Consider the following 23,062-nt stretch of genomic DNA (forward strand, 5'->3'; position numbering starts at 1 on the left):
TTCACCCCTTGTGCCCAGGTTGAGTCAGTGGTACATGAAACTAACTACATGCCTCTCTGTGGGCTCTCTTGGATCAATGTTGAATTCCTGTTTCCCAAAAATGTAGCAATTCTTATTTTTGATATTTCCATATTGTGGTGTGCACGTGTGTATTCGAAATTTGATTTCACAAGTAAGTTGATAAGTTGATTTTCTTTGTGGTGATTTTTGTGTGTGTTTTCCGACTTTTGCGGTTGTTTTGGTGATTTTGCGGGTGTTTTGCCGCGTTCGCGTCGTGAAGCAACAATCTCGCACTCGCTAAATTGCAAAAAGTGCAATTCTGCACCAGAAAACCACCAGCCGGCAGCATAAACCTTCTGAAACTTGATGGATGGCATTGGAATGTGGTGATTTGTGTTGTCTTTTTTGACTTTTTGGAGTAGGGGTTGGGGGCTGGCTATGTTGGGTGGGGCCATTTTGAGGCATGGTCCTCCTGGCCATGTGGATGGGGGTCAAGCGGACATTTTGAAGGCAGGCAGTGAGCTTTGTGCCATAGGCCTGCACCCATTTTTCCTTGCTTTCACCCCTTGTGCCCAGGTTGAGTCAGTGGTACATGAAACTAACTACATGCCTCTCTGTGGGCTCTCTTGGATCAATGTTGAATTCCTGTTTCCCAAAAATGTAGCAATTCTTATATTTGATATTTCCATATTGTGGTGTGCACGTGTGTATTCGAAATTTGATTTCACAAGTAAGTTGATAAGTTGATTTTCTTTGTGGTGATTTTTGTGTGTGTTTTCCGACTTTTGCGGTTGTTTTGGTGATTTTGCGGGTGTTTTGCCGCGTTCGCGTCGTGAAGCAACAATCTCGCACTCGCTAAATTGCAAAAAGTGCAATTCTGCACCAGAAAACCACCAGCAGGCAGCATAAACCTTCTGAAACTTGATGGATGGCATTGGAATGTGGTGATTTGTGTTGTCTTTTTTGACTTTTTGGAGTAGGGGTTGGGGGCTGGCTATGTTGGGTGGGGCCATTTTGAGGCATGGTCCTCCTGGCCATGTGGATGGGGGTCAAGCGGACATTTTGAAGGCAGGCAGTGAGCTTTGTGCCATAGGCCTGCACCCATTTTTCCTTGCTTTCACCCCTTGTGCCCAGGTTGAGTCAGTGGTACATGAAACTACATGCCTCTCTGTGGGCTCTCTTGGTTCAATGTTGAATTTCTGTTTCCCAAAAATGTAGCAATTCTTATTTTTGATATTTCCATATTGTGGTGTGCACGTGTGTATTCGAAATTTGATTTCACAAGTAAGTTGATAAGTTGATTTTCTTTGTGGTGATTTTTGTGTGTGTTTTCCGACTTTTGCGGTTGTTTTGGTGATTTTGCGGGTGTTTTGCCGCGTTCGCGTCGTGAAGCAACAATCTCGCACTCATTAAATTGCAAAAAGTGCACTTCTGCACCAGAAAACCACCAGCAGGCAGCATAAACCTTCTGAAACTTGATGGATGGCATTGGCATGTGGTGATTTGTGTTGTCTTTTTTGACTTTTTGGAGTAGGGGTTGGGGGCTGGCTATGTTGGGTGGGGCCATTTTGAGGCATGGTCCTCCTGGCCATGTGGATGGGGGTCAAGCGGACATTTTGAAGGCAGGCAGTGAGCTTTGTGCCATAGGCCTGCACCCATTTTTCCTTGCTTTCACCCCTTGTGCCCAGGTTGAGTCAGTGGTACATGAAACTAACTACATGCCTCTCTGTGGGCTCTCTTGGTTCAATGTTGAATTCCTGTTTCCCAAAAATGTAGCAATTCTTATTTTTGATATTTCCATATTGTGGTGTGCACGTGTGTATTCATAAATGCCTACTTGCAAACTATTAAATGAAGCGCCACATATGCAACATATATTTAACTGATGTTCCTCTGTCTTCGTTTGCTTTTAGGTGCACAAAGTCAAGAACTCTGCATCATCGTTGAGCATCAGTGCCAGGAAGAAGTCCTGCTGCGGCCTGCTGTTCCGACATCTGAAGAAGAATCAGAAGATGGGTCCGAAAAGAGGTGCCCGTAGCTCCTCTTGCAAGAAAGATGTCTCTACTAAGGAGAAGAAGAAGCAAGTGGCACCACTTACCAAGGAGTCTGGTGCCTCGACCACTAAATTTATGTGGAAAAAAGAACCAAAGTCCACCATGAGTGCTGCACAGGTAGCCTGTTTATTGGTTCAATCACCAACGACCAGTGATGTTGGCTCAAGTACTATTCAACAACCAAAGCCGCAACAACAACTGCATGAGCTAACAGTACAAGCACAAGTACATGCGCAAGGAGCTGTCCGAGAAGGAGCTGGCCGAGAAGGAGCTGGCCGAGAAGGGGAAGGCCGAGAAGGGGAAGGCCGAGAAGGGGAAGGCCGAGAAGGAGAAGGCCGAGAAGGAGAAGGCCGAGAAGGAGAAGGCTGAGAAGGAGAAGGCCGAGAAGGAGAGGTCCATGAAGAGTTGCAAGTAGAGGTCAGTGAAGAGGGCCATGTAGCGGCGCATGGAGCGGTGCAAGTGGCCACAATGGTTGTTCTTCCCGAAGTCGGGGCACAGGAGGAAATTGACTTTGGACCCGGGGTATCAAGTCAGGAAGACGAAGCCACTCCTCCTGATGATTCATTTTCTCCCAGCTCCCCAGCAAGGAAAAGATCAAGGAGGGTGTGTAGAAGTTCCTCTTCAAGCCCCGCTCCCTCAGATGATCTGCATCAAGATTGGCAACCATCTCCGACGTCTGAGAGGGAGGCACACCATGAGCTGAGAAAGGTATCAAATGTTAAAAGGAAGGGCCCCGGAAAGCTCATACTTATGGATCCGAACGTCGGACTATATGAAGTGGTGCATTCTGATGTTGATGAACAGGATGACAGCAATGACCTAGTCATCACACACGTCATTCCAGCCACACCGGCCATGCAGCAGACAGACATTTATACCCTATCCGGACGTCATGCTGAGCGTGACCCTGGCGATGTGGCACTGGTAGCACCACCAACGCAGTCATGTAGTACAAGTTCACCAAAACCTACAGCTCCCATATTTTCTCCCCAGAGGGGAACTCCATCCAGCTCGACTCCCTCAAGTAGGGTTGCTGCAATAATTGCACAACCCAGTAGAGGTCTGCAAGGCTCATCCACCACTGCTTCATCTGGCATTGGCAGTATCATCACCTCGTGCGGCAAAACCAGAAGTTTCCAGTCCCCAGTTTGGAACTATTTTAGTGTCCATGCAAAGCATGATAACCTAGCCGTTTGTTCCATTTGTACGACTACAGTTAGCCGCGGTAAGATTGGTACCAACTATGGTACCGGAGGCCAGCTAGGTCATCTTGAAAGAAGGCACTCTGTAGAATGGTTTGCGCACCTAGCAAACATCAAGGCAAAGGAATCCCAAAGGGCAAGTGGCCAAAATAAACCCGTACTAGGTGTTTCATCTGAAGATGACGGGGAGGTAGAAGAAGCGTCAGACATTTATTCGGGCGCACCCAGTACCACTGGCTGCACCACACCCTCCGGAAAACACATAGGAGGCACACTGAGAGTCTGGGAGACACACCAATGCGGAAAATGTCAACACTGAGCAGAAGTGGGTCGAAGAAGGCATCAGCATCATCCATTAAACTTGTCCAGCGCAGCATTACAGACATGTTCTCCTCAGATGCGCCATTTCAACGCAACCACCCAATTGTGCGCCTGTATAACACTAAGCTGGCTAAAATGCTAGCGGTGGACCTTCTCCCTTTTTCGTTTGTCGAAGGTGTGGGTTTTCTTGAACTCGTGGCAACACTGGCCCCTAAATGGAAGGTTCCTAGCCGGTTCTATTTTGCCAGGGTTGCTGTTCCAGCACTACATAAAGAGGTGCTTGAGTTGGTTGGGGCAGCTTTGCAGAAGAGTGCTGTTCACACTATACACCTGACAACAGACATGTGGACCAGTTGCCAAGCCCTTGATTACATGTGCATCACTGCACACTGGGTCTCTTTTTCAGGGGTTGCTAAACGGATAAATGCAGGTGGTGACTTGGTCGACATTTTTAAGGGTGCTCGGAAACATGCAACATTAGCCATGTTTGGCATGGAGAAAACTCATACTGCAGACAACATTTTGCATGACTTTAACAAAAAGGTCTTGCAATGGCTGCCCAAAAGAAATTGCAAGGTTGGTTATGTTTCTACTGATAATGGCAGCAATGTAGTTAAGGCCATGGCGGACGGTGACTATTTCAGAGTGCCGTGTTTGGCGCACTGTATGAACCTTGTCGTGCAAAAGTTCTTGAAAAAAGAACCTGCAGTCGACAAAATACTGACCATCTGCAGAAGAATATGCACACATTTTAACCATTCTTTTAAGGCCCGGAAGGAGCTGAGGCGCCAGCAAAATGTACGTAGAATGCCAGTGAAAGCACTTATCCAGGAGGTGGCAACACGTTGGAACTCAACCTTCTACATGCTTGAGCGTCTGCATGAGCTGTTTCCAGTAGTCAATGAGTATTTCTACAACCTGGGTGGTGATCCGACAGAAATGATGCTAGCGGTGGAGCAATGGCAGCTAGTTAAAAGCCTGACAGACATGCTTCGTCCTTTTGAGGTCTTCACGCGTGAAGTCAGCAGGGAGGACTGTTCTTTGAGCAAAGCTATCCCATTGTTGCTGAAGCTCGAGCACCAAGTCAAGGTGGTGTCTTCAGAATTAAAGGATGCGGGAAAGAATGTAGCATATGAGTTGGCGCAGAGATTATTACAACGCCTAGTTAGCAATAAACGGCTTGTAAATATCAAGAAACAACAGCACTACATTTGTGCTACTATTCTGGATCCACGTTACAGAAAGCCATTGTTAGGAAAAGTATTAATTCCTTTTGAAACTTCAGATGTTACAGAGTACAAAGGTTGGCTAGCTCGGTCAGCCATTCGTTTTGAAAGAGAGCGGAAGGAAACTGTAGGAGAAGACAGTACTAGTGAATCAGCAGGCCAACAGGCGTCGGATAAAAGCACTTCTGTGCCTGTGGCAGAAGTGAGTGTCTTTTCCTCTGAGCCGTTAACCACACCAGCAACCGTATCATCTGCACCAGGCACAGGCGATATGTCTGAAGAGGATTGGCTAAGTCAGCTAGGGTTTGCTTGTCCCAGAAAGGACACAGAAGTGCAAAGTACAGGAATGCGGGAGAACATTGTTTCAATGGTGCAGGCCTACCTGGATGACTCAACAGCGGTCAATATTACTGAGGACCCATTGGCGTATTGGCATGGGAAAAGAAACATATGGCGAGAGCTCACCAACCTGGCTATCAATTACTTGTCTTGCCCACTCGCAAGCGTGTCTTCAGAACGTGTTTTTAGTTCTGCTGGTGGCATTGTGACTTCCAAAAGGTCCCGCCTCTTGCCCGCAAATGTGGAGCGGCTCACCATGATAAAGATGAACCAGCACTTCATACCACCAGATTACAAAGTACGAGAATGCACGCAGGAAGAAGAGGACACCGACCTACCTGAGGAAAGTTCTCCTCAGTTACCACAAGTACTACCGACTGAATTTGCAGAGTATGAGGACGAGTTCATTTTCCCTGACACCGAGTTCTGAAAATGAGTCAATGATTCATTAACTTTATTTTTAGTTCGACTCCTTATTCACTTTTATTCCTGTGTGTCTGTCTTTCTTTGTTTACCAAGTGCTTGATCCCATTCACAACAAAACTGTAATCACCCAATCAAAGAACAAGCCCATCAGCAGAACTGTCTTGCCGCAGCATTCATCAGGTTCACAAGTTAGTTGCCAAGAACTCAGTCCTGGTCGTCTATCCTCCTCCTCCAGACTCATTCTATCCATTTCCCGTAATGCTGATGCCTGGATTCCGCACAATGAAGAAACTTACGTTGACGAGTTGCTGCGGAACGCTTTAGGACAAACACAAATTACAGGTAAGATAAGCGTTTGGATGGGAGGTAGTATAATGGAGTATTAGGAGGAGAGGCGAGAGAGTGACAGTGGTACTACTAGTAAACTCCTAGGACTCTTGATTATGGAAACTCTGTGACAGGCATTTAACTTTGGGAAACATTTGGCCAACTACAGGTTGCTTTTGCTTTGCAGAAAATCCACGCTGGGAAACTCCAGTTGGGGCCCAGCTGCGGAACGCTTTAGGACACTGTGAATTCCAGGTGGAGACAACCCTTCAACAAACACAAATTACAGGTAAGATAAGCGTTTGGATGGGAGGTAGTATAATGGAGTATTAGGAGGAGAGGCGAGAGAGTGACAGTGGTACTACTAGTAAACTCCTAGGACTCTTGATTATGGAAACTCTGTGACAGGCATTTAACTTTGGAAAACATTTGGCCAACTACAGGTTGCTTTTGCTTTGCAGAAAATCCACGCCGGGAAACTCCAGTTGGGGCCCAGCTGCGGAACGCTTTAGGACACTGTGAATTCCAGGTGGAGACAACCCTTCAACAAACACAAATTACAGGTAAGATAAGCGTTTGGATGGGAGGTAGTATAATGGAGTATTAGGAGGAGAGGCGAGAGAGTGACAGTGGTACTACTAGTAAACTCCTAGGACTCTTGATTATGGAAACTCTGTGACAGGCATTTAACTTTGGAAAACATTTGGCCAACTACAGGTTGCTTTTGCTTTGCAGAAAATCCACGCCGGGAAACTCCAGTTGGGGCCCAGCTGCGGAACGCTTTAGGACACTGTGAATTCCAGGTGGAGACAACCCTTCAACAAACACAAATTACAGGTAAGATAAGCGTTTGGATGGGAGGTAGTATAATGGAGTATTAGGAGGAGAGGCGAGAGAGTGACAGTGGTACTACTAGTAAACTCCTAGGACTCTTGATTATGGAAACTCTGTGACAGGCATTTAACTTTGGGAAACATTTGGCCAACTACAGGTTGCTTTTGCTTTGCAGAAAATCCACGCCGGGGAAACTCCAGTTGGGGCCCAGCTGCGGAACGCTTTAGGACACTGTGAATTCCAGGTGGAGACAACCCTTCAACAAACACAAATTACAGGTAAGATAAGCGTTTGGATGGGAGGTAGTATAATGGAGTATTAGGAGGAGAGGCGAGAGAGTGACAGTGGTACTACTAGTAAACTCCTAGGACTCTTGATTATGGAAACTCTGTGACAGGCATTTAACTTTGGGAAACATTTGGCCAACTACAGGTGAATCAACACGATGACAGTGTTCCGTAAAACAAACTTACTGCAAAACCACCACCCACCAGGCTCAAAAGTAGTAAAAAACAGCTATGCTCAGATAAAGTTTGAAAAAGTATATTTTTATATCCCTAACAAAATAAACTCCCGCAAGACCCTCCCTAACCCCAACAAATAAATAGTCCATCAAAAGTCCCCAAAAAACCCAACTCCCAATTCCCACCCCCCAAAAGTCTCTAAAAAAGGGGCAAGGGACACTCTACGGATGCAGGTTGTTGAATTTGGCCTCCAGGGCATCAAACTTCTCCTGGATGATGGCTTGATCTAAACGGAGGCCCTCCACCAGAGTCTGATACTCCTTCCATCTCTGGACCTCCGCCTCTAGGTTGGACACTCTGCGGAGTGCAAGGCGCAAGCGAGCCTTTAAAGTACTGTGAGGAGGTGCAGCCTTTGCTGCTCGGCGGTGGCGTCTTCCAGCACGGCTCCGGTTGGCTGGAGCACTGCGCTTACCGGCAGAACGTGGGGTCACGGAGGAGGATGCAGAAGATGTTACACTGGAGTGCGTGTCGTCCCCCTCCATTTCCACCAGCCGGCGATATTGCGCAACAGTGGCATCCAGCCTCCGTTGCCGGGCAAGTACAGCCCGCATACTCCTGCTCGGTTTCCATGTTTTGGTATTACCAACTATAAGAAGAAAGAAAAACATAATCTGTAACGAATGCTCTTTAAAAATATGATTAACACAAAATGATTCAGCAGGAAGTTGTGTCACAGTACAACTAGCAACTAGCCAGCGCAGTACAAAACTATTGAGGCCAGTATCATGGGCGTCCGCATGGAGGGGCAAGGGGGGGGCGCTTGAATCACCATTTCCCTTCCCACAACTCACTTGTATCCTTGGTTTGGTGCTCTTTCATATGAAAGAGATCTGGCAGAAGTGAGTGACTTTTCCTCTGAGCCGTTAACCACACCAGCAACCGTATCATCTGCACCAGGCCCAGGCGATATGTCTCTATCTCTCTCTCTGTCTCCCTCTGTCTCCCTCTACCTCGCTGTCTCTCTCTCTGTCTCCCTCCCTCACCCTCCCTCTGGCTCCCTCCCTCTCTCCTTCTGTCTTCCTCTCTCTCTGCCTCTATCTGTCTGTCGGTCCCAGCCTGCTGTAATTAACATATTGTAATTTGTCACTGGTCCAGCACTGGATACACATCATATGCTATCTAAGAGTCAGATAGTACCATGATCCAGCTTACCTGTACTCCACACCACCGCTGCCTGCTTCCTCACAGTCTGATTGTCCACTTGCGCCGCATCCTCCCCAGAGTCGCCCTCAGACTCCGAGTCGATGACGATCACGTCCGAGCTGGCCCCGCCACCAGCTGTTCCACCTAAAAAATATATTTAAGACTGTTAGATTACACCACTCACTAGTATTTGGTCTAGGAATGAAGAAGTTTGAAAACAGAAAAAATAATTGACTGTCTACTCTAGTCTAAAGTAAAAATGTCCCTCCTTCCAGGGAAGGCTGTTGTCTTGCTGCACTTTTTTGTCACAATTGATGAATGCTTGCTTAATTTTAACACACATCTTTTTTCTCTGAACAGACAGACGCTGGACTTCTACGGACAAGAGCAACCAACTAAACCAGGTGAAAGCTCGGCTCGACCACAAGACATGTGTTCCATTACTCATCAACTCAGCACCAAGCACTTTTCCTTTTCCAGCTAACTTTATTTTAATATATGTGTTTACTTTTACTTTTTTTAATAAAGCTTTTAAACTTGAATAGACTCTGTGGTTTTTGGTCCTCCAAGCTAGAGTGACTGAGAGAAAGGTTTTGTAATTTTTGCAAGGAGGAGTCCGTGCCGCTGACACTACCGAGTTTATACTATAGTATACAGTGTGCCAAACACGCCACTCTGAAATATTATTACTCTGGTCTTTGGTGTCCATAGTAAGGTTTGTGGAGAATTGTCCCTGCAACAGTAGTATTATTGATTTAGCTCCTATCTAAACACTGTTTCGAAAATTTAAATTAGGAACGCTTGGACAACAATAGGTCCTCTATATTTAAATGAAAACTTACTGGGGCCAGCAAAGGAGCACTCGCCGCCCTGGCCTGCATCATCCTCCTCCTTTGGAGCCACTGCATCCGCTGTTTCTGTCCGCTTGCCCCTGGGCGGACCTGACGTACAACATGAAAGAAAGAACAGAAAAAAATGATGATTGCTGCTTGTCGATGTCCTTGTCAACCAAATCAAACATTTAGAAAGAACAAGAACCAACTATTTTAGCCAAAAAGAGGGCTACAAAGGAAGGACTGCACCTGAGCCTCTACTCAGTCATTTAGGACAATGATGCGTCACTGAAACCCTGCGCCTGCATGAAGCAGGCTTACGGCTTGACGCAGCATTGCTGGAGCTGCGCCATCGTTGCAACGCAACTCCATCAATGAGCCGCCTTTACGGCACCGATGCGTAACGCTTCGGTGATGTTTTGGCACCATGGCGTGCCGCATTGAAAATACGGCGCACCATGGGTGGTGCTGGCGTGCCTCACCCTTTGCAGGGATGCACAGGTAATGCACTTAGGGGCATACTTACGAGTTCTGGGCTGCACACCTCCAGAGGTGCACCAGAACAAAATGCGTAACTCAAAACTAACCTTGCGTCACGGCAGATGCGCCGCAATTACAATGCGGCAAACCCTGGCGCAAGGGTAGGCAGATGCGTGATGCATCTCGTGACGAAAGAGGGGCGCATCTCTAGAGTCGTGTCGCAGGCGCGATGCAACTATAGCAATGCTCAGGGATGCCCAATACTCAACATACCGCATCAGTCCTTACGCCTGCTTCAAGCAAGCAGGCATAAAGAATTGACGTAGCAGCGTCGCGGAAGTGCCTGCGTTAAATCTTGTAGATTTCACGCAGGCACTTTTGCGAGGCGCACATCTGCCTGACCGCCACCCCCCCCCCTCCCCTGCGTGGCAACGCACCCATTGTGGCGCAGGCCCAGGTCTTAACGTGGCGCATCTCCTTAGAAGCATCACGTTGTACATGACTCGCTGGGATGCGCCACGTTTACGTTGCTGTGCGTCAGGTAAGGCAGCGTAAACGTGGCGCAAGGGGCTTGTAAATCTGCCCCTTTGTGTCTAGCATTACGCAGTTCTGTAAAGTACACTCATACATTACTCAGCCCAATTAAATGAACACAAAATAGAAAACAAATAAGCAGTGGCACCGCCACAGAGAAAGAGAGCAGAGCACCAGAAATGCACAGAAGATTTTGAAATATTAATTTAGCTCTCCTATCAATGTAATCAGCAGCATTATTGTTCTTTGTAAAAAAGTTAAAGCAAACATTTGCAATATTAACACACAGAGCAGGAGAAAAAACAGAGTAGTGAGTGATGAAAAAATTGCTACTACTACTCACCAAGCCCGGGGACCTCCACTCCCAGCAGATCGAGCAGGTCGTGCTCCCGCTCCAGAATATCGGTCCAGCGGTGGGTCACCTGATTATAGGTGCGCTGGACCCCCGTGATCTTAAAAAGGGCCCGGCACACCTGCCCCCACCGCTTCCGACGCTCCTGGCTGTTGGTATAACCGGCAGCAATCCTGCCGCCTGCTGCGATGGTCCTCGGGAGACGGCGCTGCACAAAATAAACGAGTGTGCCCACCTCCTCAGGGCTGAAGATCTCCCTGGGCACCACCATTTCCGCCCTCAAGCGGCCACACGGGATCCGGGCACGGGCTGCGGTGCCCGGCTTGGGCAGCTTGACAGCTGTCTTCACCATGTTCTGGGCAGGTAAGGAGATAAAATGAAAAAGAATAGGAGTAGAGAAGAAGGAAATAAAAGTTTAAAAAGTACTTGAAAAGTAAACAAAAGTAGCCTAAAACACAAAAATATAGACCTAAAAAACAAGAGGGATAGAAAAAAAGTTTAATAGATCAAAAACAAAATAAAATAAGCAAAGGATGGCAGAGATATACAGAGGATAGAAACACCATGCCCAGACACATAGGAATGAATGAAAAACAAGATGGCGGCCGATCACGTGAGCGTAAGTAGGTTCTCACGCGATTTCTCTCGCGAACTCGTGCGAACTTGTATTCGCAAGGCGCTCATCGCGCGAGACTACACATAGCGGGCGGAAACGGAAAAACGTCACGCAAACAAAATGGCGGCGCCCAGAAACCTTGGGGTAACTCGCACGAGTTCGCGGCTTACACGATCGATTTCGCACGACGCCGCGCCTCGCGAATAGTGCGAAATTACTGAAAAACGAGTTTTGCAAAAGGAAAAGCTATGAGCAGGTGCAAAAGTTCAACCTCATCATTTGTAACCATTCCCTGTAGTGCTTCCTGAAGGGGCCATCCAGAATTCGGTTAGGTTCCTGTTAAAAAAAAATTACATTGCAACAAACAGGAAAAGGAAAGGAAAGGGAGCATCAGCAGACAAGCAGGTGCCAGCCTTCATTAATGTCAGTTGGGGCAGGGCAGGTGTTGTTGTAATTTAATTATGCAAAACTTAAGGCACTTAGCAGGTGTGCTTTGCTTTGCCACAATAATGTACACTCACTGGTCAACCAGAGGGTGCTGTGATGACACCGAGGGTGGCATGGGTGTGACAGCCAGAGGGTGTCATGGGTAAACCAGAGTGCCAGTGTTGACAGAGGATGGCAGTGCTTTGTTTGCCCCAATAATGTACACTGGTGAACCAGAGGGTGCTGTGATGATACAGAGGGTGACATGGGTGAGCCCGAGGGTGGCATGGGTGAACAAAGAGAGTGCCAGTGGTGACAGAGGGTGGCAGTGATGAAGAAAGGCTTGCAAACAGGCTGGGCACGTAGAAACAACAAGTTCGCAAAACTGGCGACCGGACAAGTAAGTTCGCAATTTGCGAAATTGCACAAAACCCTCGCGAACTTGCAGAAACCCGTGCGAACACCCCAAAAAATAAAATCCGCAAAATCCGCGAGGATTCGCGGATTTTGCGGATTTTCGCAATCCGCAAATCCGCAAATCCGCAAATTCGCGGATTGCGAATCCGCAAAATCCGCCCATGCCTACTTTCAAGCTGACCCATACAGGAACATCTTAAGGATTTTGGGGCCCTGGGCCAAGCGTATCTTGGGGGCCTATGTAGGCACCCTATTTGTAACAGCTTTGAATTTATGATCCAATTTCAGGTCTTTTGTGCTCCCTTTAGCCAGGTCACTGACAGTGCACAGGCACTCTAGTGCAAATTCTAAATGTGTTTACATCTAATATTTTAGGTATAGAGACTTGTGTTTTCAATATTGTAGCACAGCAGCAGCTCACTAATATTACTGCAAGTAACTTTTGTGACACCATCTCATTTCTCATATTTGAGGTCCTTTTGGTCTAAAAGATCCTTTTTTATGGCTGTTTCATGAAACATAAACACAACATTTCTAGGCAAAATGTCTGTAATAGTCACACATCACCCACATTAAAAATTAATTAAAAGGAAAACAGTATTTAAAACAATGGGGCAGATTTATGAGGCCCTTGCACCACGTTTACGCCGCTGTTGCGTCACGCAAGGCGGCGTAAATGTGGCGCATCCCTATGAACGATTTACAATGTGACGCATCTAGGCAGATGCGTCACGTTGTAAAGCCCTGCGCCGCTTGTGGGCGTTCCGGCGCAGGGTGGGCGTTCCGGGGCAGGTGCGCCTCGCAAAAGTGGCTGAGTGAAATCTATGAGATTTCACTCAGTCACTTTTAAGCCAATGCTGCGTCAAAAGCCTGCGCCTGCTTGAAGCAGGCGTAGGTCTTGACACAGCATTGTTAAAATGGGGCACCCCCGAGCCTTGCTGGAGCTGCGTCGCGCTTGCGACGCAACTCCAGCAATGCGTCACATTTCCGGCACAGATGCGTCACGCATCTGTGCCGTTTTTGCACCATGGTGCGCCGCATTATAAATGCGGCGCACCATGGCTGGCGGAGCTGTGGCGCACTGTGGCGCATGTTAACTGGCGCATCCCTGGGGATGCGCCAGTTAACATAAATCTGCCCCAATCTGTCTAAGAAATATTCAAGGTCATCAGGCCAAGACTCTGTGCAAAACAGACCTGGCTCTATCCGGCCCCTGAAAGGCTGGGGACCTGGACCAGTGCCCGCTTTGCCCATGCCTTAAAATGTCTTTGGACCCATATGACATAGGGGGACCACCCAGCCGTAATCTTCACAGACTGTTCATGAATTACGCCTAATGTCCATTGTCCATGAGGAAGATTTCAATGGATGCCATTTGTCTGTAATTTTAGCAATTGTGCTAAAAGACCAATGCAGTGGAAGGTCTCCTGCGCTATGATCCTGAGGAAAAAGCAGACACATAAACAAGAAACAAGCCTTCTCGCCAGGGTGCTGGCTGCCTGAAAAGAAATGTAGATCAGTGGAGTGGGTTAATCTGTAAATGTAAAGGCTGCTTGAGAGCCGGGAGGTGATGTTAATTGATGGAGACACTTTAAGCTTCCTGAAGACAAAGATTTATTCATTTTTAGAGGTTTTATAGGGGTGTTCCAAGGTGAGCTGTGGAGTGTCTACTTTCATTGGACAGTTGTAAAACTGTTTGTACTAGGTAAAATCTGCATATTACTAACATTTACACTTTGAAAACTGATTTTGTCTTGAACCTAAATTTATGTCCACATATTGGAGGCAGCCGATTTTATACTGTGTGTAATGGAAATTTAAGATAATTACTCACACATTCACAATGCTTTCTGTGACGGGCAGGGACCTCTGAGCAGTAAAAAGACACAAGCCACTATTACTTGCTGAACCAAACAGAATTCTGGTTTCTGGTTGCACACACATACATTTGCAGTGATCACATTAACTAAGAGAGGTTTAATAGGTTAAAAATAGTGTGATTTCTTTAAAATTGCAATTGTTATTCATTTAAGGTGAGAACACTCCCGGCCATTCCTTCCGATACTACTCTGGCAATAGACCTTTGTAATAGCCTGAGTGGAACTCCTCCCACGCCTGCAAGTTCGCTCTCCCTTACCATTTCTTGGCCCCCCCATTCCTTACCTTCCCTTCTTCTCACATATTCCAAAGGGCACAAGGTTATAGTGTAAAAAAGGCCGTAGTTTATTGCATCTTATATAAAGCATGGATCAACATTTCACAAAGTTCATGGTTGGTCATCTGGGACCCATGTTTTGTCATAATTTGCCTTTCTTGGTAATAATGTGCCACTTGTCCTGTTTCATTCTAGCCAACAGCATAAATCCTGAGCAGAGGTCATTTCCGCAGGTATTCCAGGGTTTACGGATTCTAAGCTTCTCTTGCTACTGACCTCATGGGCGGCTGTTAGACCTGGCAAGTGCCATTCCTCCTGGCCTGTCCTTTTTGCTGACACCTCGCCTGCTTTTCCTTGCCCCTGCAGTGTAGCATCCCAAGGGCACTGTTCCCGCAGCCCTACAATTCTGGCTGTCCTTGTGTGCTGTCACCTGCTCACCTGTGCCCCTGCCGTGAGGCATCCCAAAGGCACAGTTTGAGCACCTCTTCTATATAATTTATTCTTTTTGTGGGTACCTTTCTGTACTGCCTCTGCCACGCTGCCAGCGGTTTCCTGATCAGTGGCAGCTTCCACTTTGCTCTGCTCCCTTAAGAGAAACCCAGTTGCTCCAGGACCCAGACTATATTCAACAGGAACATATCCATTCCCACCCCTGTCAGATATACCCCATCCTCGGCGTGGTAACCTGGTGCCCTAAGTTTGATCAGCTCATGTCTCACAAAGCCCCAGCCATTCGCCCTACATATTTTTGCCATTGTGATGTTGACCTTTCGTCTGGACTTGTCCACCGTCCCTGGTTTGATGGCCCGCCATACTAGTCATGCTATTAGCTCTGACCAAACCAGCTCTGCTGGGCGTATTACTTTGCCAGGGCCACCAATCCTGATGTCATGGTGCTCAACAACTCTCTCCTCTCTAAGTTTGCAAGGTTGTTCCCTCCCAAGTGTACAATCACTGCGTCTGGGCTTTTCTGCTCCATAATTCTCAATGCATGGCCTGGAGTAGCTGCTCCCACTTCATGCCCATTTGCTCCCATCCCTTTCACCTCCCTGTCTCTCAGCCATATTCCTTGAAAGTCCTTGTGCGCACTGCCCATCATTGCGCCCATGTGACATGTGAATGCCCCATGATGAATACAACACGCCGATCCCCCATCGGACCTTTCAACAGTAGGGACATTTTAGAGACTTGTGAGTTGTATGTGTGCTTTGTTCGCACCTGATGCCCACCGCCCCAGTGGTTTGATCCTCTCGGCACCTAGCCCTAATTGTGCCGAGGTGATGGCAGCCCTTATGCGAAAGGAATGTGACCCAAATTCCCCCCTGGATGGGTAGCCTGCCCTGAAATTGAATTGGCTGAGATACATGCCATCTAGGTGTCGAAATATTGGGCCTGCGGTGTGCGCTCCCTGACCCATGTACTCTATCCGGATGCACACCGGGTAGTGCGCTTTGTCTTCAATTCAGTTGATGCATCTGTTCCTACCCTTGCCACTTTGATCTGTCTTTGACCTTCTCAGGTGAACTTTTTGGAATCCATCCCCTAAGTGTACAGCCCCTACATGTATGCAAGCAAACCCTGGGGATACCCCGGCTGCCACCCCATTTCGCTACTCCCGTAAGCCCCAAAAAATGCCAGGGGAAAAGCTGCTCTAAATAGATTTTCCTTTGGCTGAGATGAGCGTATATCCTGTAGTCCTAACAGGACCTCCTTCAAAACCTTGAAACCAATAGGCCTCCTCCTTTAAATTTGTCAGGGCTGCAACCTCCCCCATCCCTTCATTGCTGATCTAATGTAGAAGGATCCTGCTGGGTCGATCCTGGTTGCCAGTCTGGCATAGTATGATACCGCGTTCAGGTACATTTGCGCTCATGCCCTGGATTTTTCACCCTGTTAATGCCCCTGCCAAGAACCTTTCCACATCTGGCTGTTTCACCCCACTCAGAGCCCCTGCCCCAGTGACCCTCTGAAAGGTCTTTCAGCACTTACAGTATCTGTCTGCTGTTTTTGGGACTAGTGCATTGACCACCAGTGCGCCCAGGCATCGGTGTCATGTTCCGGTCGGCTTCAGGTGCCAGCTCCCTGAATCTGTCCCACTGGAAACAAGAGATAGCATCCGCTATTTAGGTGTCCAATCCTACAATGTGTAGCACCCTCACTGCAATGTTCGCCCCCAGCTGGAGGTCAACCAGCGCCCTAAGCAGCCGCAGCACCGCAGGGCACTTCGCATATCCTGTGTTTATTGCCTGGACTACAGCGTGATTGTCTGACTTGAGCGTGATTTGTCTATTTGCTAGCTTGTTCTCCAAGATGGTGAAGGCCACTATAATTGGGAAAACTTCCAGGAATGTGATGCTTTTTCTGAGCCCTGTGCAATACCTTGCCTGAGTGTGCCGCTGCCCATGTGCTGCCCAGGATTGTCCCGAATCCATGCCCGCCAGTGGCATCCTCGAACAACTCCAGCTGTCGAGATGTCACCCATGGCACCCTCCACCTGAGTTTCCCATAGAATCCCGATAGGAAGGCGTCCCGTTGTCCCAGCGTGATGTGGACTCTGTGGAGCTTTTTTGCCAAACCTTTCGACAGCCATGCCAATCTAGCAAACGGCCGACTGGCTGGGATCACCCTGTTGGCAAAATTAAGTTTTCGTAGCAGTTGTTGTACCTCTGTCAATGTCGCTTTTTTCTTGTGTTGAAGTTGCCTTATCAATTGCTGCAACCCCGCTACTTTATCCTTGGGCAACCTATACATCCTACCATGGTGACTAACTCGATTCCAAGGAAGGAGAGCCTTGTCGTAGGACCTTCTGTTTTGTCTGGAGCCAGTGGTACCCCCAGTTACTTTGCTAGGTCTTTGAATTGCTGCAGTAGAGCCCCACATTCGGCAGTTCCTTGCTGCCCAATGAACAGGAGGTCATCTAAGTAGTGCTAGCACCCCCCGGCTAGGTGGCGCCTCCCCAATTCCCATTCCAGGAAAACGCTAAAGGCTTCAGAAAAGGCACATGAGATTGTACAACCCATAGGTAGGCCCTTGTCATAGTAGTATGCCCCCTCCAGCTGAAAGCCCAGCAGGTGGAAGCTGTTGGGGTGCACTGGCAGTAGGTGGAAAGCTGCTTCTATGTCTGTTTTGTTATCAATGTTCCCTTTCCCATCTGTCTAATTTGGTCAACTTCTTCGTCCAGTGATGCATAGGACACTGAGCAGCTAGCTAGCTCCAGGCAGTCATTTATGGACACACCCTCCGGGGAGGGTAGGTGGTGTATGAGGCAATATTTACCTGCCTCCTTTTTATTCACCACCCCAAGTGGGGCTATTATCAAGTTATCCAGTGGGGGCTCATGGAAAGGACCTGCTACCCTCTCTATGTTGACCTCTTTCTGTACATTATGCCTGGCCACTTCGAGGTTGTCCCTCATAGATTTCAGATTCTGGCTAACTCTGGGGGGACTTTGCCTTTGTGGGGTATGCTGAAACCTGCTGTGAAGCCCCGGGACAATAGTTATGCGTCTTCCTGTTTTGGGTTTGTGCTCAGCAGTTCTATCAATCATGGGACTTTTATGGGGATGGGTAAAGTTTTCCTTGCTGCTTACTCTCGCCACTCCTTATTTTTCTCTATTTCTTGTTCCTGCTGTCTTAACTATCCTATGGCCAGGTGGGTGCCACTAGACTTCCCACAGCAGTGTCGAAACCTGCTGGCCTGTCACCATTTGCACTCATCTTTGTCAAATTTACAGCATGTGGTTGTGTGTCCTTTCCCAGGTTTGCCCTCAGATGTACTCTTGTACTTTGCATTCTGCGAGCTGGTCTTGAATTTTCCTCTAAACGCTGAGGGTTGAAAATTCCTTTCATGTGCCACCCCCTCCCTGGTGGCCACCATGTGACTTGTGAACCCTTCCACATCCTGGTGGTCTCATTGTATTACCGGCCAAGTCTGCATCTTTTTGTGGAAGCCCTCGTCATAGTGCAGCCATGCCTTATCTCTGATACTTTTGTTATGCCTCATGCACCCTCTGTTCATGAAAGAACAATGCGGTTGCGCTTGCGGGAATTTTTCTATGAAGACACATGCTAGGGTCCTAAAAGCTTGCAGACAAATCTCTATGGACCTTTCTACCCGGGCTTGCGTTTCTCCTTCGTATCCTCCTCCTTCTTGTCCTGCTTTGTGAGATCTAGCCCTGCCTGGCATACTTCCAGTAAGGAAAATATGTCTATGTATTCCTTCCTCCATATTCTTTCTTTCAGTGCTATCAGATTGGCCAAGTCGAATAATATTGTAGTGATGGGACGATCCCCCAGGGAGAGCGAATATACCCGTTCACGGGTCTGGAACCATCCCCTAGTCCCTTCACTTGCCATGCCTTTTTTGGGCTCACCCGCAGACCTAGCCACTGGGGGGTTCTACCCTGCACTCCATGTGGGCTTGCTCCCTGATTCCTTCCTACTTCTGCTTCCTTCCACTAACTCTGGGGATCCTGTGTTTGGTTGGTTGACCCCTGTTTGTGTTCAATGTTTCCCCAAGTGGCATGCCTGTCGATGGGGCACCCATGCTGAACTGGTGCTTTGGCCCCGGCCACGGCCACCATGGCATGAATGATGGAATGCGGCTGCCCATCTGCTGTAATGCCAGAGGGCCCCATGCCTCCCCTTGAAAGCCACCCCCCACAGGGCCGGCCCCTGAATAGGCCTGACAATGGTATGAAAAATACCATGGTCACAGTGCTGTGGAGTTAGTAACCCCCAACTGTGTGCCATAGTTGCCTATGCTACCCTGCCCCCTCTCACAATGCACTTTGCTCACTATTGGTATTCTTGTCTGTTGTGCTCTCGCCTCGCCTGGAGGCCACCGTCGTGGCCACAGGTCCCCCTCCAGAGTCACTGCTGCTGCTGTCCATTGGCTCCTCTACCTCTACTTGTGATGACCGTTTGTTCAGACACTTTGCCCTTTACCGCTTGTCTTCCTTCAGGTGTACCTGCCATGGCCTCCTTAACTTGCGGCCGCTGGTTTTTCCCATTGCCCTGGTTGATCTTTCTCTTGGCAGGGGCTGCGTTTTGGCTGCATGCCCCCTCCGCTGGGCCTCATCGACTGCCTTGTTGCTCATCCTGAGTATTTTGGTTGTTCCACCAAGAGCCCTATCGCCCTTGTGCTGATCCACCCATTTCCTCCCTTTCATTGCGATCAAGGCCCTGGCTGTGTACAAAATCTCCTCCAAGTCGTCATCCATTGTTGACTCGGAGTTCCTTGCCCTTTCCGTGCCTGCCTAGGTTGTTATTCACCCTCCGGGAACGGTGCCAGCCGCCGCCTTTCTCATCTTGCCATCTGGCTGGTTGCTTCCCTTTGGCCACTGAATAGAGTTGCTTCCAAGCCGGGGTGTTTTTCCACTTTCTGGCCCTTCCCAATGTATGGATGAGGAACGGCAACACTTTGAATTATAATGGGTGCGCAATTCCCGTGTTGAAAAACAACGGCTGCTTTGTCTTGTTTAAGCAGCAAAAGAAACCAGTAATCTGATGCCCGTTTCACAAATTGACAAAAGGAATTGTCCTGCCCGTGGCACCTCTGCCGAATGCACCCCTGCCTGACTTCTGTTGTCTGTGGCTGTTTTAAGGAAGGATGCTGATCAAGCGGCCATCTGTATGCAAAGAGGGGTCTTGCTGTTTTAAAATACAACCGCTTTCAGGATTGCTCCGGCACTGCCAGCCCTCCAGCTTGTTCTCTGAGTGCTCGTGCACAAGCCCTTGCCTGGGCTGTCCGCTTGCAGGCGTGAAGGAGGGACTCGAGCACATATAACCCCGATCCCCACAGAGGCACCAGCTCCGTTCTTAGCAGGGGCACCTTGTGGAGCTGATCCAGCCCACTCGAGGAGAGACCAGCATGCCTCCTTGTTTCTCCACCAACGCTGTTCTCTCTGGAGGCCGCTGAGTTCCATGTAGCTGGTCCACCCGGGAAGGTAGCCCAACTTGAATTGATGTGTCGGTAAGCCAAATGCTCTTGTTCCTAGGGTGTATGCGGTCTATGCACACTTTGTCTCCTGCTCTGGATGCCGGTTGTTGGGGGAAGAACAACTTTGTGTCGCTGTAAAGACCCTCAGATGATCTGGACCCAGGCGCAGAAGAAACGGCTGGAATCCGCTGCTGCTGGCATCTACAAAAATTCAATTGACTACAAGGTCAGTGCACTCCCAAGCATGAATTGAACCTCTGTCCCCCATTTACCCTCTGTCCTTGGCCACCCCCTCGGTTACCCATTGGTTGGCTTCCATGTTTCAAATGAAGTGCCAAATCCCAGCACAGATTTGTTCGTTGGCTTTTGCCCCATGATCTCGTTCCAGCTTTGCTGTCATGAGGAGTTACCTGTGGGCCTCCATTGGTCAGCTGAACTTTCCGGCTAACGTTACAAAATGTGTTAATATCAATTGAAATCTTAAAATACAGTGTGATCATTAGGGCCACACAATAAAATTCTAAATCAGTAAATTTAAGTTAGAAGCTTTACTCAAAAGTCAAAGCCAAACTAATTCAAATCCATCTCAAGAACATACAGTAAAAGTACAAAATTATCAAGGGAAGACCAAAGTGACGTATAATATTCGTCACAGCAAAGAGAATATAAGACAATATGAAACAGGATTTGATGACTAGACAAATGGTTTAGATCCTTCTCCCTATACATGGAAATTATTTTCAGCATCTACTAAACCTTACAATAACCTAGTGATAGGGGAAATCCTGTTAAAGCAAGAAGGCAAGAAAGGTGTCAACATCAGAATTTCTGGGGAAGTTCTATAAGTAAGTGTTAGAAATGGGGATCTCTGGTTGGCTAAGGCTGGAGCCAAAGCCAGGCAGAGACCACCACTCTAGTCAGGGAAAGGGAGTTACACCCCAAAGATAACCCCTGCCCACCCCTTTGGTAGCTTGGCACGAGAAGTTAGGCTTATCCTGGAGGCAGTGTGTTAAGCATTTGCGCAACACACAGTAATAATACACTAGGCACACCACAAAAGGAACTCCACACCAGGTTATAGATAAAAATAGCCTTTGTATTATAGTAAAACACATCAGATAGTAATCACACAATATACATTGTGCCAACTGGCACAGGCAATATTTAAAGGGGATTATTTGCACATGACAGGGGCACGTGGGCCACTGTCAGAATGGTCACTTTGTAAGAATAGTAAAAGTAAGAAGAAATCATGAACCTAGAACACAGCCAGTAATCACTGGCAGACCCTATATTCAGCGTCAACCTGTAACATAAATCATAACAGGCACAGTATCACATAAGGCGAGAACTCAATTCTGCGCCAACCTCATAAGCCAAAATCTGGTAGACCATAATCTCCTAAACATAACTTGCATTCAAAACTAAATTTAATAACATAACCTGTAGTAGGGAATAAATCAAACCTAGACCATAGTAGAGAACCAAATAAAACATAAGTCAGTAGGTAAATCCGTAATACGGATACAAGCACATCTAGAAGCATAAATCAAGGTGCATGAAACATACTACAAACATTACATTTCCTTATACCTATAAAAAGTACACTAGGGCCTTCCGCCACACAAACCTAATAGTCCCCTGGGCCAACTATAAGGGACTCAAATGCCCTCTGTCCAAAGTCGAGGCGCGTTGCCAATGCAGCGACAGTCACGGGGGTGCCATTGGCGCAAACCTAAAAGTGACAGCTGCCCACTACTTGCTGGGCAGCTGGGCTGAAATGAAGGGCCTAAACGTAGCAGCTGGCACTAAGGGCTGCGCAGCTGGGCAGGTCAAAATGGGGGCGAAGGAGTGCGTCTCACTCCTGAATTTAAAGCATGTCCCCTTAAAAGCAAACAAGACCTAAACGGTGCAGCTGTCCACTACTTGATGGGCAGCTGGGGAAGTTAGAAAAATGCGGCAGGGGCTCTCACTGGCCCTCAGAACAAATGTGCAAAATGTTGGAGCCAAGGGGCTCTCTCTAAAAATAAAACATGTCCCTGAGAGCACTCTGGCTCCTGAACTACTTCTGTACCGAAAAAATCACAAAGGGGAATCTTGCCCCCAGAAGGTGGAGCAGGCTGGCGCTTTAAAACAGAACCTGCCCATTATTGGAGCCACTCGGGGCTCGGTAATTAAATAATGCCCACAAAGGTCGGAGCGGCCCGCTGCCATCCGGGGATTCTCTGGAAAATGGCACTGCCATCGTGCCTGCGCAGTTAGGGGGGGGGAGGGGCGGGCCCTATAGGCAAAGTTTCCCCAGCGTTGGAGCGGCCCCCTTTCAGGCGGGGGCCGATCAAGAAATAATGCGGCCATGCCCTCACTTACCGGGCTCCTGCACAAGAGGGGCTTCTCTCGTCTCTCGGTCTCCTCTCAAGTGTGGCGGGGACAGGCTTCTCTATTCACCTGCACTCTGCATCACTCGCGGCACCGGGGCTCCCTCTTCATCCACGGGAGGCCAGGGGGAGCAAGCTACAGGCGCTGCCTCCACCGGTTGCCTCTATTCAACCGGCGGCTTCTCCTCTCAGCGCGGGGATTCCCTCGACCACACAGGAGCCCTGCGTAGGGTACATCATGCTTGTGCCCTACCGCCTGGATCTCAAGGCCTGCCCACGTCCTAGGCAAGGGGCGCCTGACTTCCGGTGTGGCCGTACAGGCCACAGCGGTGTTTCTTCCTTGGCAGTAAGAGGGGTAGGCTCCCTCGAGAGTAAAAATAAACAGCGGGGTGGGCACCCGCTTTAATTATGAGCAAAGTCACGGGGTGGGCTCCCGCACCTAAAAATAATTACAAAGTCGCGAGGTGGCACCCGCGCACTAAATAAACAAAACGCAAACGCAGGGTGGGCACCTGCTCTATTGAATAAAAGGCAAGCA

At 48.3% G+C, this 23,062-nt stretch overlaps 1 long non-coding RNA gene across 1 annotated transcript; it reads right to left on the reverse strand.

The window, feature by feature from the left end:
- Nucleotides 1–7,627: 7,627 nt before the first annotated feature.
- On the reverse strand, nt 7,628–9,548 carry LOC147748153 (uncharacterized). The gene is made up of 3 exons (XR_015299712.1): nt 9,239–9,548; nt 8,406–8,540; nt 7,628–7,839 (listed from the first exon to the last, which is right to left on the reverse strand). It is a non-coding gene; the product is annotated as an uncharacterized LOC147748153 (long non-coding RNA).
- Nucleotides 9,549–23,062: the final 13,514 nt, after the last annotated feature.

This window comes from Lissotriton vulgaris, chromosome 1_1 (genome assembly GCF_964263255.1).
Source record: "Lissotriton vulgaris chromosome 1_1, aLisVul1.2, whole genome shotgun sequence".
In the NCBI taxonomy this organism is placed as follows: Eukaryota; Metazoa; Chordata; class Amphibia; order Caudata; family Salamandridae; genus Lissotriton; species Lissotriton vulgaris.